The sequence below is a fragment of the Syzygium oleosum genome, unplaced genomic scaffold (genome assembly GCF_021117445.2).
Source record: "Syzygium oleosum isolate NSW1041296 unplaced genomic scaffold, Sole_v2.1 Sole_v2.11, whole genome shotgun sequence".
In the NCBI taxonomy this organism is placed as follows: domain Eukaryota; kingdom Viridiplantae; phylum Streptophyta; class Magnoliopsida; order Myrtales; family Myrtaceae; genus Syzygium; species Syzygium oleosum.
In genome coordinates, this window is record NW_026607495.1 from 10,522,796 (window position 1) to 10,540,280 (window position 17,485).

The following is a 17,485-nucleotide window of genomic DNA, read 5'->3' on the forward strand; positions in this document are numbered from 1 at the left end:
GGGACTGGGGTAGAGGTGAAGAAGCGAGGAGCGAGAAGCCATAGTGGGTATAGGATAACCCAAGTCAAATTTTGCTATTTATAGTCGGCTATGAAAATATGTGATAATTGCCATGACCCAAAAGAACGAGCTTGTTAAAATATGTTGCATGAGGTTTGCTCATGATGCTTCTTGTCTTATTTCCGCTGTGTGTATTGATTGTGATTGTCCCGAGATATGCTTCCGCTTGTGTGTAACGAAAGATAATAATGAACGGGACTTCCGCTTATGCGTAAAGAAGATAACAATGAATGGGACGTCACGTTGGGTGGGGGCGTCACATTTTCAATGTAGTCCGTCTGGCCAATTTAGGCTGAAAATTCCTGACGTGGTGATTCAGTCAGCACCAGTTGTCCTACGTGGCACGGTTAGCGATTTGACATGTTCGACACCACTCAAAATGAGGTTGTTTTGAGATATTTTATAATTTTTTTATTTGTTCTTTTCTTTCTTTTTTCTTTTTTTCCATTTCCTCACTATTCATCCTCTTGGAAAGAATCGATAAGGGTCGTTGGGTTGGTGATGGCTAGCTAGGGCATCGTGGCCCTTGCTATGGTGGGCGATATTGTCGAGACCCTGACTACTCCCATTGGCTGTTTTCGATAAGATGAACACATACGAAAAGGAAAAAAAAAATAAAAAAGGAAAAGAATGAGAAGATTTATAAAATTTATCAAAATGATGTCGTTTTGAGTGGAGTTTAGATCGTCTGCCATGGCACATAAGACTGGCGGCAATGACTGGATGTCATGTTGCGATCTCTAGCCAAAATTGACCGAAATGACTATATTGAAAAATTGTCAATTTGTTTATGATTACAATGGCCAAGTTAGAAAGTTTATGATTGAGTTGACAGTTGTACAACAAGTTTAAGATTTCTAGGGTAATTTTCCCAATTTTTGAATGGTAAATATTTCATTCCGGTAGTAAAACAGGTTTAAGATGTCGTTTTGAGTGGAGTTAGATTGTTGGCCGTGGCATGTAAGACTGCCAGCGATGACCGGACATCATGTTGCTATTTCTAGTCAAAGTTGGCTGGAATGATTATATTGAAAAATTGTCAAAATGTTTAGGACTATATTGGCCAAATTGGAAATTTCATGATTGAATTGGCAACCGCACAACAAATTTAAGATTTCTTAGGTAATTTTTTCAATTTAAACGGATAAACTTCGGTTCCTAAGTTGAAAATAACCAAAGCGCAACCAACGACGCACATCCTGGAGATTTCCATTTATGCTTTTGTTCTACTTTTTTCCATAATATACCGACAACTTACTCTTTTCTACCTATAATCCATTTTTTCTTGTTGATGTTTGTTTTTTGGTTGTATTGTTCTCTTTTTGATTGATACTTCATTAGTGTTCAAGTATAGGCAGCATAACCTGTAGTTGATTACAGTATCCCAACTACACATAGACACATAGAAGAGACATTCGAATTGTATAATTCATATTAGGCTCATTCTAATTTAATTTGTTTTCTCCAATTAGTCCTCGTATCGCCAAGCTGACAACGTGAGAAAGCATTAGACTTCACCATGAAAAATGGGTTGTAATCTATATCTGATCTATGAACTTTCAATTCCACTCTTTTGGATGATGCTATACTTCATTTACACAAGTAGGGATCTATACTTCCCCCGAGAAAATATTTTGCAAACACTGGTAAAAAAAAAAAAAACAATCACACACCAAAAATATTTACTACAAAGTACAAGCACGCTGTTTTTTTTTACCACTCTTTTGTAGCCACTCACCTTGTTTTTTTAGAGGTGGAAAAAGCACCTTTCGATATGTTCGTGCCAACTCCAAAAATATTTACTACAAAGTACAAGCACCAACTTATTTCTTTAAATAGTCATTTTGTATACTTTCGTATCTTTGCTATAAAAGTTATTCTTATGCTAATGGGACAAAGACTGGTTTCAATGACCTTGTTATCTAAGTTACAAAACAATGAAACAAATTCCCCAATTGTGCCGGAGGTGGTCTTAAAAACCCAGCACCAACTCTTCGAAACAGAGACAGATTCTAAAGATTAGACATTTTTTCCTTCAGTGTTGGACTCAAACGCACGTTAACCAAACCGGAGGGAAGTGCTGGCAACTCATGAAGCATGTCGCAGTGAAGTAGATCAAGAGTCTCCAGCTTGGAACGATGCTTGATTTCAGGAGGTAGGCTCCAAATACCTGAATATTGCAGCCTCAAGATTCTCAGATTAACTAGCTTCCCAATGTCCCTAGGAATCTCCCCTTCTAACTCCTACACGAGGAGGCATGTATTTCTTCAAGGCTATGTAGACGCCCAATAAAACTAGGAAATTCTATTATGAAGCAATAGTCCGTCTTTAACACTCTCAACTTCCGCAGATTTCCAAAGGAATCTGGTAACTTTGCAATGCCTGTTCCCGACATATCCAGCTCCTCTAAAGAGCTTAATTGGCCAATGGAGTCTGGAAGTTCTCGTATCCAACAACAATTTCTCAATGACAAGCGTCGGAGTTTCACTAGCTCTCCCACTCCATCAGGTAGTTTGGTAATTTTGAATTATCTACCGAGAGTTTTGTAAGCGATGTCAGGTGTTCAAATGAATGGGGCAAGAGACTCAATGACAAGCAATTGGAGGCACAAAGAGTTTCGAGTTTCTTTAAATCACCTTCCAAGGGAATCTCTTGCACAGAAGTCTCATCAATGAGGAGTTCTTTCAAAGCTTCCAAGCTACCCAGTTCGGCAGGCAACATGTTGAGTTCAAAGCAGGACTTCAAATTCAGGCAAAGCAAATTTTTGAGACCACCAACTGAAGGATCTAAATGGACCAACCGAGAGCATCTCTATAGAATCAGTATCCCCAATTTCGGGAAACTAGAAAATGTTGGACTTATCAGTAAGTCAGTGCAACCGGTGAGATTTAAGACTTTCAATTGCTCCAACTGCAAAACAGGAAAACACTTCATAAGGTCAATTGCCAGATAATTAACAGAACAAATGCATTAGAGTAGTAATAGGAAACCACCTTGATTTTCATCCAACCTCCCCAGTCTTCGGTGACTTTGCTCCATGAAAGATCAAGAATGACCAGTTCAGTCAGATTAAATTCTGTTGCTTCGAAATCCCTCGGGCACCCTTGCCAATGAAGCCACCTTAACTTTGGAAATACATTTGTGAAATTTCCAGTCATACTTGCATGATCGAATTTCAAGAACCTTATGTTTGGCATGCTCTTGAAATTTGTTTCTGTAAATGTATGGGGACGATGATTTTTGAAGTCGAAACATAGGACTTCCACCTCTTCCATTCCCTACATTTGCCAAGAGTAACAAATAATCTGAAGCTATAAAATATGATTTGACAATTTGGCTATGTGATAAGGACTAGGGTGCTTTCTTTTCCGTGTATGCTAAGTAAACCTTTAGATGGTAAAATAAGTAAAGCTGGATAGCTTATTAGACCTTATATGTCAAGGCTTTCATTTTATGGAGGAAAGTAAACCATTGACCCATAAGCCTTTACCTCTTTGCTGTTCATTACTTTCAGGTCGGTATCATGCAAAAAGAGTACAGCGCCTTCCAGGATATCCTTCTTTATCTATAGATCCACTGAGGCGCTTCAATAGCTTATGCATCCACAGCATGTTGTCTTCTCCAATTTTTGCTAGGGGCATCAAAATATGGTGAGAAGGCAAAAGATCTCGATCGGGCCACATATATGATGCAATTCGGCTATCCACGCCATTGGCAAACCATGCTATGTCCCAAAATATTTGTTTCTGCCTTTCATCTAATGCTTCATAACAGATTTTCGAAATCTCCCTACAATCCTTCAAAATCTCTTGAGAGTTCTCCTTCCATGGTTTTATCAAGTCCTCTATCTTCCTCCAATCTTCTATTGTTTTTCCACGCAGAAATGAACCAATAACTTCAATAGTAAATGGAACCTGCCCAGTGGCTTTGATAATGCGCTTCCCAATTTCAGGATAGCCAGGTATTAAACCATGTGTTCCTAAAGCATGCTTGCGAAAAAGTTCAAGAGCTCGATCATTATCCATCTCATTCACTTCATATGTACGGACCAGGCCTCGAGAATCTTATGTTTGGAGAATTCCACCATTTTCTGAAGTAACAATTATCCGACTTCCAGAACCAAACCAGTCAAGCTGGTCTCCTACAAGATCATGAAGATGAAACTGTTCTTCCACATCATCTAGGACAATCAGAACTTTTATATTGCGAAATACATCCAGGAAAAACCTGATTCCTCCTTCGAAAGAAGCAGCATCACCATCTCGCCCAAGAATATCACATATCAACTTAGTTTGGACAAACTGAATACCACCAGCATTCTGTGTCATTTCTCCAATCTCTGCTAGAAAGCTACAACCATCGAAACAAGAGGAGAGTTGGTCATATACGGCCTTCGCAATAGTGGTCTTGCCAATTCCATTAGTTCCATGGATTCCAACAATGCGCACTCCAACCACATCATCATCTATTTCCAATAACTCGAGTACATCCTTCACTCGATCATCCATACCAATTACATGTTCAATAGTGGCAACTGAGGTTTGCAACAACTACAAAGGAAAACTAGGAAGTTTCAACTCCTTGATATGCAGAAGGGGTGGAATCCATTTCATCTTAGGACACTCCCATATCCTTAGTGCAGAGAGATTAGGAAGTGACGAGAGGGCGTGAAGATCACTTTCTGTGTACTCCACTATAGGTAGCTCACCAATTTCCAAACGCTTGAGGCTCGTAAGCTCACCAAGTGGTGGGAGACTTTTGCATCCTGCACAATGAAACAACCGTAGCTCAACTAACTTAGGCATGTGAGACATCCAGCTTGGAAACATTGCGCCCCCATAGCCTCTTATTTCTAATCTTCGAAGATTTAAGCTTGGCTGCAGCTCTTTGAGTAGAACTTCATCACTTCCTTTTCCGGCAAACACTAATACTAGTGAAACTAAGGAATTCTTTTCCTTCAAGTTCGCAGCATTTGATTCTGCTACTGCATCTTCTATTTCTCCCTTAACTTTGATTTTCAGACATCCTCTCGAATGGCTTAACCTGTTCAACTCCCCCAGCCCACCATAATTCTTTGGACAATAATCATCCCCAGGCAAAAGGAAATCTGTTAAAGTGCACAAAAGAGTCAACTGGCCCAACCCATGTGGCATATGAGATAGGGCATTACAGTTGCTAATCTCCAGTTGCCTGAGGTTGACCAATTTTCTCATATCCCTTGGCAATTCTATTAGCTTGTAACACATATTGAGTTTAAGTACTTGCAAGGTTTGCAGTCTTGTCACAGAATCAGGAAGCCTTATGATTCCTTCATTTTTAGAGAGATCTAGAAATGTCAAGTGCTTCAACTCACAAATAGAACTTGGTAACTTCTCAATGCCACTATCATGGCAATTCAAGGCACGCAAGAACTTGAATTTAGAAATAAGTTCGTAAAGAGTTTTTTCACCTATTTGAGTATCACACTTTGATCTTTTTGTTTGATCTATTTTGAAGAACGTTTTCAGATGTTTTGCTCTGAGTAGAGTAGTGGGAAGTCCCTGTGATAAATCTAAAGTTGAATCCCAGCATACATGACGAGTTCTTTCAGCAATTGACGACCGGAGCTGAAAAAAGTGTTGAGAATACTCGGTTTGAGCAACTGTGCATGCTAGCTCATTCATTAAATCATGCATCTTACAAGAGGTCACATTTCCAAATTCATCTTTAGTACAGTCCTGAAAGAAATTCCTCCTAAGTAAATCCATGAAATAGTCGTGAGCAATATCTTCCCTATCCCGATCTACGTTGTCCATGGGCTGGATAAATCCTTCTGCTATCCAGAGACTCGTCAACATTAGTTTATCAAACACCCAATCTTTGGGAAACAATGAACAGAAGTCAAAGCACTGTTTTAGATGGCATGGGAGATGCTGATAACTAATTATAACATGTGTGATTACCCCACAATAATCCGATTCCGCAGAATAATTTGGGATCTCCCGCTCAAAACGTAACCACTCAGCTTCAGTTTTCTTGAAGAATAGTATACTTCTGGATGTTCGTAGAGCCAAAGGGATTCCACGACATTTGTTGACTATCTGCCTCCCCATAATTAGCTTTTTTGAATCTATAGTCTCTTCTTCTTCCTTACATGCCATTCTCATCAATAAATCTAAAGATGAGCTTTCAGAAAGGCCCTCAAGGAAATAAGATGAGGTTGTGCCCATGAAATGCGCAACTAACCGATCGAATGTAGTTATCAGAATCTTGCTTCCTTCGGCACCTCCCATAAATAAACTTTTCAAGCTTCCCCATTGTGCAGGAAACTCGAACCACCTTACATCGTCCATAACTAGTAGACATTTCTTCCTACGAATGTGTTCCACTAGTTGATTTTGCAAACTCTCCAACTCAATGTCATCTGCTCTCTCTGTTGTTGCACTTTCTATGATTTTTTGCAGTACCGTTTTGAAATTAGACATGGGTCACCCGCACAGATCCATATCCTTAAATCAAAATGCTGGTTGACCATGTCATCTTTGTACAGACATCGAGCAAGAGCAGTCTTTCAAATGCCATCCGGACCACATATTGAAAGGACGGAAATTTTCTTTTCAGCGTCAGAGTCCAACAAGAACTTCTTAATTGCGCTTTTAGCATGATCTCTCCCTATAATCTCCTCCTCGTATGCAAAGGAGTCCGACTGCTCTCTCTTCCTCGATCCTCTCTCTACTTGCACATCCTTCGCGTACTCTCGCAACTCAGAATATAAAGCGCCTTTAGCAGCGCTTGCCCTTTTAGCACCATCTCTCCCTATGATCTCCTCCTCGGACACAGAGGTGTCTGACCGCTGTCGGTTCCTCGATCTTCTCTGTACTTGCACATCTTTTGCGCACCCTCGCAAGTGAAAAGACTTCCCTCTAGTAGCGATGGCTTCTATTCTCTTCCTATTGCTCTTCAGCTCTAGAGCAAGTTCGTTTGAAGGTGAAAAGAGGGTATTTACCTGCTTCGACTTCTCATCTTTGCTCCGCAATTCTCGTTGCATAACTTCAACGTTCCATTCTTCCAGCAAGTCCTCTGCATCATACAAAGCAGCTTTGAGATCGTCAAGCCATGCTCTGAGGTTCTGCTTTTCCGCATCGTGCACTACATCTTGGAGAGTGGAAACGGTTTGCTTGAGCATTTGAAACTCGCGACCATCCCATATTTTCCCGTCCTCTGCGAAATCTTCCAGAATTTTAGCTATCTTCGAGACGACCGCCTCCGCCATAGCTCTTCCGGGGTGAAGGGATCCTGCTCTGCTTTTTCTTTCAAGAGTTTATGGAGGATATATAAATGAAAGTGCAACAACAGAGAGATGGCATTTGCCGTTCCTAATTCAATGATACATCATGTGATTGGCCTAATTTACAAGGTGCTTTTGTCATCTAAGGCAGTTTGATAGATTGAGACTATGGTGGGTGGAGAATTTTAATATTTTTAAGGTGTTGAAATAGCCATAGCCTCTAATAATTACAAAAAGATAAATGAGCTCGTCAAAAAATGCATTTAAGATAGTAAACTCCAAGTCCAACAAACTTTGTTTATAGGACTCCCGGGGCGATCATGAACTTGCAATTTATAGTGATTGCACCACCAATGTTTGATTAGATCAGTTGGATCATGTTTTCTCTTAGCATGCGAAAGAAGATATTGATGATCCAATAGATATAATGTGCAAGGGGCATGAATATCATGGTCCTTCGATTCGATTAGCATGTAAGGTCAACTGAGTAGGTCATCAAACTATTATACATTTATCTAATAATTGAGATTTATTTATGTTTTCTGAATGATCTGTCATATTAGTTGGTGAGATCTGTATTTAGGTCCCACTCAAATTTTTGCTTGCTTCTTGTAGACATAGCAATCAAGTTGGGTCAGCTTGTGTTTTCTGCTCAATACGGGTTTGTGTCGAGATCTTTTGTTAAATGGGTCCAAAGTGGATCAAACCATACTCGTGCTGTTCAAACCGGGTTGTCCTTTTTTTAACCCATTTTTTAATCAACAAGTGGGTCATTTATAGCAAATATTTCAATTAAATATTCTTAATAAAACTAATTAATAGAAAGTTTGTACGTTGATTGCGACAATATAGTATTTCTGTATAGTGACAATAATCATGAAATCTAACAACGGGAATGAAGTATTACTTGAAAACAATATTTACCATTTTGTAGATAATTGACCATTATGGATTCATTTTTCTTGTATAAATTCATTTGACACTCATCTTATGTCATTTCTTACAAATGTAAAGTTTCTCAATGGACTATTTCTATTAAATTCGACTCCAATTGCTTGATCATTTTCTTAAGTAATCATCGTCCTTTAAGTAATACTACTCTAATATTATATTGCCACATGTTGTATTAGACCGAGTCGGAGTAATTTTATTCTCTATAATGTATTATATTGCAAGTGACAAAGTCAATTTTTCTCTTCGTATTATGTATGAATACATCAAAATGCGTTTCTGTTAATCAGTTTTGTTAATTGTGTTGAAACATAGGAATACCAGAAAATAATTTTTGTACGACTAGTGTCCACCCTAAATGAACTAGTTTAATGGGAAATTATAATCACATGACGTGACGGCATGTTCCTCGCTAGTTTAATACTCTTCCAACTTGAAAGTAATCTTATACAAATTTTGTGGACAATACTTACATGAACTAGTTTAATATTCACCTCCTGGACCGACGAAAGCTGAGCGAACACCGCACTCGCGTCCTTTCAGGTAGTCTGTGCCGAAATTACATTGATTGTCCGATTTCCATGTACGGCTGCGAAAAATGCCTATTTAATCTTCATAAATGTTGGCTGCGAAAACAACACCAAAAATCTCCATAGTTAGAATCTTAGACACATGTAATTGAGTAAAAGGAATTTGCGCACCTAATTTGGAATCCATCGTTTTTTATGCGGAATAGCGACGATCCTCAATGCAAGTTCTTCTCCTTTATTATCCTCTGTATCACTTGCTCAATTAGATTGCCTCTCACAGATATTGTTTGATTCTTATGTGAGATAATTTGTACGTTAGGATTAGAAAATGGACTTGAGCACTATTTATAGAATTTTAAGCCAAGCCCTCTCATCACGGGCCAGGCCTTACTCGGCCCACACTAACCAATCCCATATTAGACTAATTAAAAATATTTATAGCTTTCTTTATTAGACCAAGCCCGTAAAACGGCTAATTACAATCTCAATTAATTTAGCCTACATCAGAAAAACTCTTATAATAAAATCTGTGCTGAACTGCCTTGTCGATCCGACACCCATGTCATGCCGATCACCCCCTCAACCTTGAGTGGGTGAACAAGGTGATTATGTTCGACAAAAAAAAAAAAAAAACAAGGTGATTATGAGCCTACACCGGTCATTTTCCAATGCAATTCGTGCGACTTCGATCTGGATGCCTACATCGCCATGGCGACTTTGCGGGTTGAGTTATACTATGGTCCAAACTTGAGTTGGCTATCATTTTGAAGATAAATTGAAAAAAGAAATATATATTTCACCGGAAAGGTCAACAAAATTCCTTTGGAAATACGGATCGATCATATAAGAACCGACAAAGGTCAGTTGTTGATTCTTGGACGGGAAATTGAAATGAAAAGAAAATTAAAGGTACTGAAACTAGAAACAATCATTGTCAATCATATAAAAGCGCATGGTTGTAAAGATAATTGGAAGTTAAATGGAATAACTAACGTTCTTTGATCGATTGACGGTTCGTCTACAAACTACAATTCAAGTATTTATAACTACTTTCAATAATAACGACGGTTACAAAGAAATCAAAAGCATTCTACGTGGCTCCTATTAGGGATGCACAATGGTCCAGGGTCTATAGGGTAGGTTTCAGTTCCAAAAACTAGGAACCGGCCCTAACGGGGTAAGTTTTAGGTTCTAGGTTTGGAACCTACCCATCCTGGAACCACTCACCCTACTTGGTGAATGCCGCTCCTAACAAGGTAAGTTCCAACTGTTAGGAACGTGAATCTTTGAAGAGAAAAAGAGAGAGAAGAAGACGAGAATTTTTACGTGGAAAACCCTCTCAAAATCAAAAAGGGAAAAACCACGGTGCCCCACTAGGTAATCTCTTCATTATTAGTATCAGAGTTACAAGCTTCGGGGTTACAACTACAAAAGATATTGTTCCAATATATAGCGAGAGTTTGAGGAATACATCGTTGTGTAGGAAACTACATATATGCAATTAGCAGTAAAAGCTTTGAACTTTAATATTATTTTTGTCTATCACACTCCACAAATCCATCAATCTCCCACTTGGAGGCTGATTTTCAAAACAACAGTAGTGTAGCGGCCCCCTCATTATTAACCATGGAGGCCAACTGAAGTAATGTATAGCCTCGGTTTCTCAGTGGTGACAACCTTTGTTAACATATATGCTAGATTTTTTGCACTTGGAAACTTCTTCAATGACAATGTCCCATGATCTATCAGCTAACAAAAATGATGATACTTCAACTCAATGTATTTTATTCTTGGATGAAAAGCTAGATTCTTTGCAAAACAAATATCACTTCGACTATCACTGAAAAGAACACTGCTATCTTGCTCCTTGCTTATTTCCTTCAGAATTTTTTTTAACGACATCATCTCCTTGCTAGCTTCAGATATATCAACATACTCTGCTTCATTGGTTGAGAGAGACACACGTTTGAAGTCTAGGCTTCCGACTAGTTGCAGTGCCACCTAAGGTAGAAACATAACCCGAGGTGCTCTTCCTACTGTTCAAGTCACTACCAAGATTTGCATCAACAAAGCCTTGTAAAGTTACACTGTTTTTCATAATGAGATACCTGAAGTGGCTCTCAAGTATCTTAATAGCCACTTTATAGCTTCCTAATGTTTTATTCTTGGATTAGCCATGTATCTACTCACGACATGAGTATGTCTGGTCTGGTACACAGCATAACACATATCAAGCTGTCAACAGCTGACGCATAAGGCATCTTAGTTATATACTCCCGCTCTTCATCTTTCTTTGGCAGCTGCTTCTTCGAGAGCTTGAAGTGACTTTCTAAAGGAGTACTTCTAGGCTTTGGATTATGAACTTCGAATCTATCTAGCTATTTATTGTTGGGGCTAACAATATAACCTAGAAGGGGGTGAATAGGTTGTTTGAGAACTATGAAAAACATTTGCGGAATATAACAAGTTTAACTTCAAACATTGGTAGAAACGGTTTGTAGAAATCAGGTGCTTACTGCTGTTTGACAAATCGTGATACTAAAGCTCATCTAATGCTAATATTGAATATATATATATATATATGGTTCACAAGCAGATATATAGTGGTTCGGCTTTATCCCCATGCCTACATCCACTCTCCATACTAACAACCGCAATATGGGCTTGATTGCACTAGTAATCTGCTCAACAAGTTACAATTGGCAAGTGCTGATCCTTTACAAATGATAGATCACACTATCAGGACTCAGCCACTGCACTTACTCTTGTACACTTGATCTTTCACACAATTACTATACGACAATATTAACATAGTGAAGATCTTTTGAGAGAACAGAACAACATCAATAGGGAAAGCAGCTCAAAGCAAATATTCGAATTTTATATTATGCTCTCTAACATTTTGGCCTAAAAGGTTTTCTCTTAAATAGATATCTTCAATCTTCCCATTGGAGATGCTTCGGAAGATCAACTAGTCGTTAAAGATCCGTTGGTACTACTGTCTAGAGATGGAGCTGCTTTGTGACATTCTGAATTTCGATCCATTTTCGGGATTTATGAAATGAATATATCTTCGATGCACTTTTAGTTAGATCTCACTCGGAATTGATCACTCTTGAGAATACTAACCGTTAGGAAATGGCTAGCTAGGAATCAAGTACGTGGACCTAAAAACTTGGCCATGGATTGGCACTTTGACCATAAGGATTGATGAGGGAATATTTTGGGCCATTATAGGCTGATCCAAGGATGGTTATGGAACAATTCGCAAATGTTATACAATTGGATCGCGGGTGATTCCGCTTGACCATTGTATGAATTTTGAACGACCTTAAACTTATTCCGAACAATCGTGTCCATCAGAACTAGTGATTGACCCTCGTAATTACATGACAATCGAGGTTGTCACAGCTTAAGTAAGCTTAAATGTGGCTTGATATCAAATCGGCCACATGTCGATATGCGTAACTCCTAAAAGCCGCCCGTTAGTTTGAGATGCACTAAAGTCGTGATTGATTAATTTTAACCATGAATTAGAATCTGGAATGGGGTGTCGAACTTTCAAGATTACACGAAAATTTATTGGATGTCGCCTCATTAAGCATGGCCATCTATTGGATCGATCGGAATTATCGGAAAAGTGTAATTTGGGCAGGGTATTGGAAAAGACCATTTTACCACCGATGATATTTGAATTCATTTGAGACATTGAAGGGCAACTTAGACTTTAGTGTTTTCCCTCCATGGCCGAATTTGATGGACCATTGTGCCCCTCCTCTCCTTGCTTATTTATTTTGCTTGCCATTTGTTATTTTGTGTAATTAGTTGAGAGGAAATTTGAGAGTCCTAGGATCTTGGCTTGGGGAAGGGGAAGGAATGTGGACCCTTGGATGTGAGATAGTGGGGTTGGTATTGGGGTTTTGTAAGTGGGGTTAGTAGACACTCTTATCACTCTTGTCTCTCACCTCTTATTGTGATCAAGTCTCTCACTCCTTCACTCTTCCCTCCCTTACTCTCATTCGGCCGACTCTCCCCTTCCACCTTGCCGTGATAAGCTTAGCTGGTCACTACCACCGCCATGCCGTCCAGCCGTCGGAGAGCCGCCTCATGCCACCACTATCCTCTCTCTCCCTCTCTTTCTTGCTCACTTGGCCATAACCACCACCAACCGAGATCACCAACACCACCCTCGACCACCTGAGCTTCCGTCCGCCATTCGCCTTTGCTGCTTGTTCGCCGGAGTAGCCGCTGCTGTGCCAAGGCTCTTGCTGCCCCCTTGCTTGATAATCTTGCTTAGGTTCCCTAGTAAGTACTCTCTAAACCTTGGTTAGGATAATGGGTTACTAATGACATGTGTGAGGGCTGATTAAGGGCTGTTTAGAGGTGGTTTAGTGGCTGGATGAGTTTGGTTGCTTGTTGGTTCTTGCTTGGTTGATTCTCGGTTTGGTTGCTGCTGTGCCTCTGTGTTTTGTTATTTTTGTGAAGACTTGTGTGGGCCGAATCTAAGGAGGTGTCCTGCATGAAAATTTTTCCTAACATCTTGAAGCATAACATAAATTAAATCTGAAATTTTTGGAGATCATTTGGGGTCATTTGGAAGTCCATTTTCGGACCGTTTCAAAATTGCCGGAATTACTGTTCACCCGACCTTCTTGTCTTTTCAAATTTTTATAAATTTTTCCAGGTCTCGTTTCAACAACTTCCTTTCACGAAAATTGTTAAGAACACTTGTGTCTATGACATATAATAATTTCAAATCTTTCTAAAGAGATTTGGGTACTGATTGATATGCATTTTGAAGGCCGGGCAGCCTGTCTGAACGAACTGATTTCTGTTTGACTTTGAGTGACAAAAAGAGGTGTTTACAGTCGAAACTGGGTTTCGTGCTCTCGTGAAAAATGTTTATCAAGATGTTTTCTATGACATATCCAAAATTCAGAATTGTTGGAGTTGAATTACTATTTATTTCGAAAGTATTTCGATTGCTGTGCAGCCGCCCAGAATAGCCTCGGTTCTGTGCAAGTTCGATTTTCTCTCTCTTGGGGACTATTCGGTGTTATTATTGCATATGAGAGGCATGACTTTTTGTTGGATGAGTACGAATTTAGTGGTATTTAACTAATCGAAAAAATGAGAATTGGTTTGAGTGCTTGAATGCTTGTGTAATCATATAATGCCCTGATGCATTTTACGCGAGACGATGTCCGATTTATCAAATGCCCGACGGGGGTCCGGATGCCAATCGCGGTGGAGGCCGGATTGATGCTCCTCATAGAATGTCGTCTTGATGCGTTTAACGTGGGACGTTGCCGTCGCCGACATAGCTGGACGATGCCCAGTTACGCCGAAAGACCGATAACCTGATGCGTTTTACGCGGGTTCGGGAAAGCCTGAGAGGCCGTTAATAATCTGGACTTAGTGAGTGCGATATGCATTATGGAATGCCATGTTTGAGACTAATGTTGGGCATGTCTAGATTATTAAGTGTGTTATGCATGTTCATGCCTCGATTTGGGTTGTTATGCTCGATGAGTGATTGCCATGTTGTGGCGGTTCTCTAGCGTGCAGGGCTTGTGTATGTGCCAAGACGAGGTAAGGGCACCTGTGATTGATGTGACACGTTGATTGATAGAATTGCATATTTAAAACTGTCAGGAGGTACGCGTTAGCCTAAGCGATGCTGTAGGTAGTTACTTATTAAGATTTATTCTTATTGTTGAATTATAAACATTTCAGACCCCCGACCATGACCAATCCTCTTAGACGTTTTGGGATACCCATGGATATGGACCACATGGAAACGGAGTACCCGGTGGGTGAGGATAAGGTATACATTAGGCATTACACGACGATATGGGTAGATGAGGGCTTAGATCACTGGAGGCGCCATACCTTTTTGGCCTGGTTTTACCGCGATGGGGATGAGATCACTGGCCTGATCTGAGGATTTCATGGCCCCCATCATGGCGGTAATGAAGTGATGGAGTGGGACCCCATGGATATTGATCCCCCCGATGGCGAAGTTATCGATCCCGATTCCGATCCTGAGAAGTCGGATCTCGAGCCTTATGATGATATGGAAGATCCAGGGACGCCGCCAGGATACCGCGATGATTGATGATAGGTCTAGTCCCCCGTCTTTTGAGTACCCTTTTTTGGTAGAGAAGCTAGGCTAACCAACCACCGATCCTTTTTGTTGTGCTTGGTTCTCGTATAGTGGCTTCTAATAAGGCTTGTAATTGTATATTTGTATTTTATGTTATGTTTATAAAAGTGTTTCATTGTTGTGTTTCAAAGGTCTTTCTACTATCCCGTTTATTCGAATGATGTATGGAGAGTTAGAATTTGCTTTCGCTTGCATTATCGTTGGTGATTCGATTGGGTCAGCGACAAGTCCTGGGATGTCGCATATTTAACGACTGTAGCGGGATGTTGCGCGCTCGTGGGGATTGGGGCGTGACATGCCCATTTAGCCCTTTATCCTGAACATTTGCAGGCTATCCGGAAATAGGTTTTGCAACTACTGTCCCGACGCTGATTGCCTTGACATTTCTAACAGGCGCCTTCCCCGATAGACTTCCTGATCTTCCTGTTGCACATTTCCACCCTTCAACGGCTATAATCCTGAACATCCTCACATGTTCGTTATTCAAATATCACCTATGACATGATGTCTCAGCATTGATACAAAATACCATCAATCAGCTGATCTTTAAGTCCATTAGTGTTGTTTACAGAAAATGTACAAGGAAATCTTGTGATCCTCTCCTAACGGATCATACCATGGATATCATGTAGTCCTTAAGATCATCATAGTCTTCCACCTCATCTATATATGGCAGCTGCTCTCACCCGATATTGATTCTGATATTTTTTGTCCTTCTAAGCATATTAACAATTTTGACTCTACCAAACTGTTCATCTTCATGGTCCTTTCAAGATTTACCAAACATTCTCGTTCTAGGCTTGTTCACCATCATCAGGTCCATCCAACTGTTCACTCGATTTTTGTACTTCCGAGCCATCATGTACATCCTCGTTCTTCTTGGCTTGTTCACCTTCAACCAAGGTCCTTCCAGATGTTCACCTTATCTGAGGATCCTTCCAGCTTGTTGACATCTTCAGTTACCCAATATATTGTTCACCTTAGATATCGATAGAGCATCTTGACAGTGGCAGACCACTCATCATATCAGAATGTTTTTGTGGTGTTTATGACAAATATCTGCATCTCGGCTCGTGTATATATCACCTGGCACTATTCAACCAATACACACATTAGTAGCCTTTAATTGTCTTTGTCTTCGTCAAAATAACATAGGGGATTTTCTCAACAATCACCAAATTGGTGATTTTCCCAACACTTCTTAATGTACTTTTCTTGAGATAACTTTAGAATTCCTTCGGATCTATCTTTTGCCATGTCCTTTAGAAAGTCGCCACGTCACGTGGTTCAGCCCGCTTTCCGGAGGTGCTGCCTTCAGACAAAATCAACTCTTCATCTTCATCTTTCCACCTTTCATCCTTTTAAAATTCTCTTACCCCTATTTTCTAACCTGTCCTTTCAAAAAAATTTTGAAGTTCAAATTAATTTCTTTTTGTAGACTCCAATGGCACCCATTGCAAAAGCCTAAAAAACCTTCAACATTCGTGTTGACTCACACATCACTTGCTTCGACAGGCTCAAAGATTCAGAGGGTAAAGGTGAGCTTTCCTTGCGTTTCCGTAAAGCCCTTGATGGTGATTCTAATCAGGTTCTCCTCAGCCTATATTTCAAGTCTCTTCCAGTTCCTGCAATTTTTAAAAGATGTTTTCCCCGTCGGCTAGAAGAAAAACACTATTAAACAAGCAACATCTTTTAGTATGTTTGGTAAAAAAAAGAAGCGCCCATTTAGGGCTTCCCTGTCTTTTATGTCAATTTTTTCTAATGGTGTTTAAGACTGAAACCCCACATAATTCATATCTTACAGCAAGTCCAAATTGACCGTGCTCTAGAGTTCTCCTGTTTTGATTTGGATTTGGATCCCGGTCTAATAGGTTCCCTTTGCATGTTTTGGTCCCTTCAGTTAACTATTTCTTTATTCCATCTGGTCCTTTGTCATTGCTCTACTTGACATCCATGCAATCTTTGTTTTGGCTCTTCAGGGTGTAGAGGCTTATGAAATTCCAACTAATCGATGCCCTTATTTTAATGAGGTTACAAGAAAAGAACTCTCATACGGTGATGCGAGAGTATCAAATTCGATAGAACAACTCTCAAGTACAACTCAAATTTCGTCCATTGATCCAGCCTGGTTCTTATTCCTACACGTAAAGGCCAATTCAACTACAATTTGATTCGTTGGGTTCAAGATTGAAGATATCGATTCTATAAGGAAGTTGTCGATCAGTGGACTAGTTGTCAATCATGATTGCCGATTGACTACCAAGATGTCTATTTACAAGTTTGTCGTCGATTTCGAGGCTCCTATTTGGCTACCTAATAACTGGAGCTATTCTGTCGATTTCCATGGTTGTTTGTTGATCTAAGGTGGCTATTTGACTGCCCATACTAGTGGACAAATTTGGAGGGTCAAATTAAGTTACAACGCATCTAATCTTAGTTAATCACATTTCGTCCTAATTATTAAGCGTCTTAATTCTTAGTTTTTTTGAGTCTTTATTATGATGTTAGTTT

General features: G+C 39.7%; 1 protein-coding gene and 1 pseudogene across 1 annotated transcript in view; both read right to left on the minus strand.

Moving 5' to 3' along the window:
• The window catches only part of LOC115664159 (disease resistance protein RUN1-like), a 67,284-nt gene that overhangs the window by 4,591 nt on the left and 45,208 nt on the right, over positions 1-17,485 (minus strand). The gene's annotated exons all lie outside the window — the stretch shown is intronic.
• Positions 1,887-7,407, minus strand: LOC115667027 (disease resistance protein RPV1-like; annotated as a pseudogene).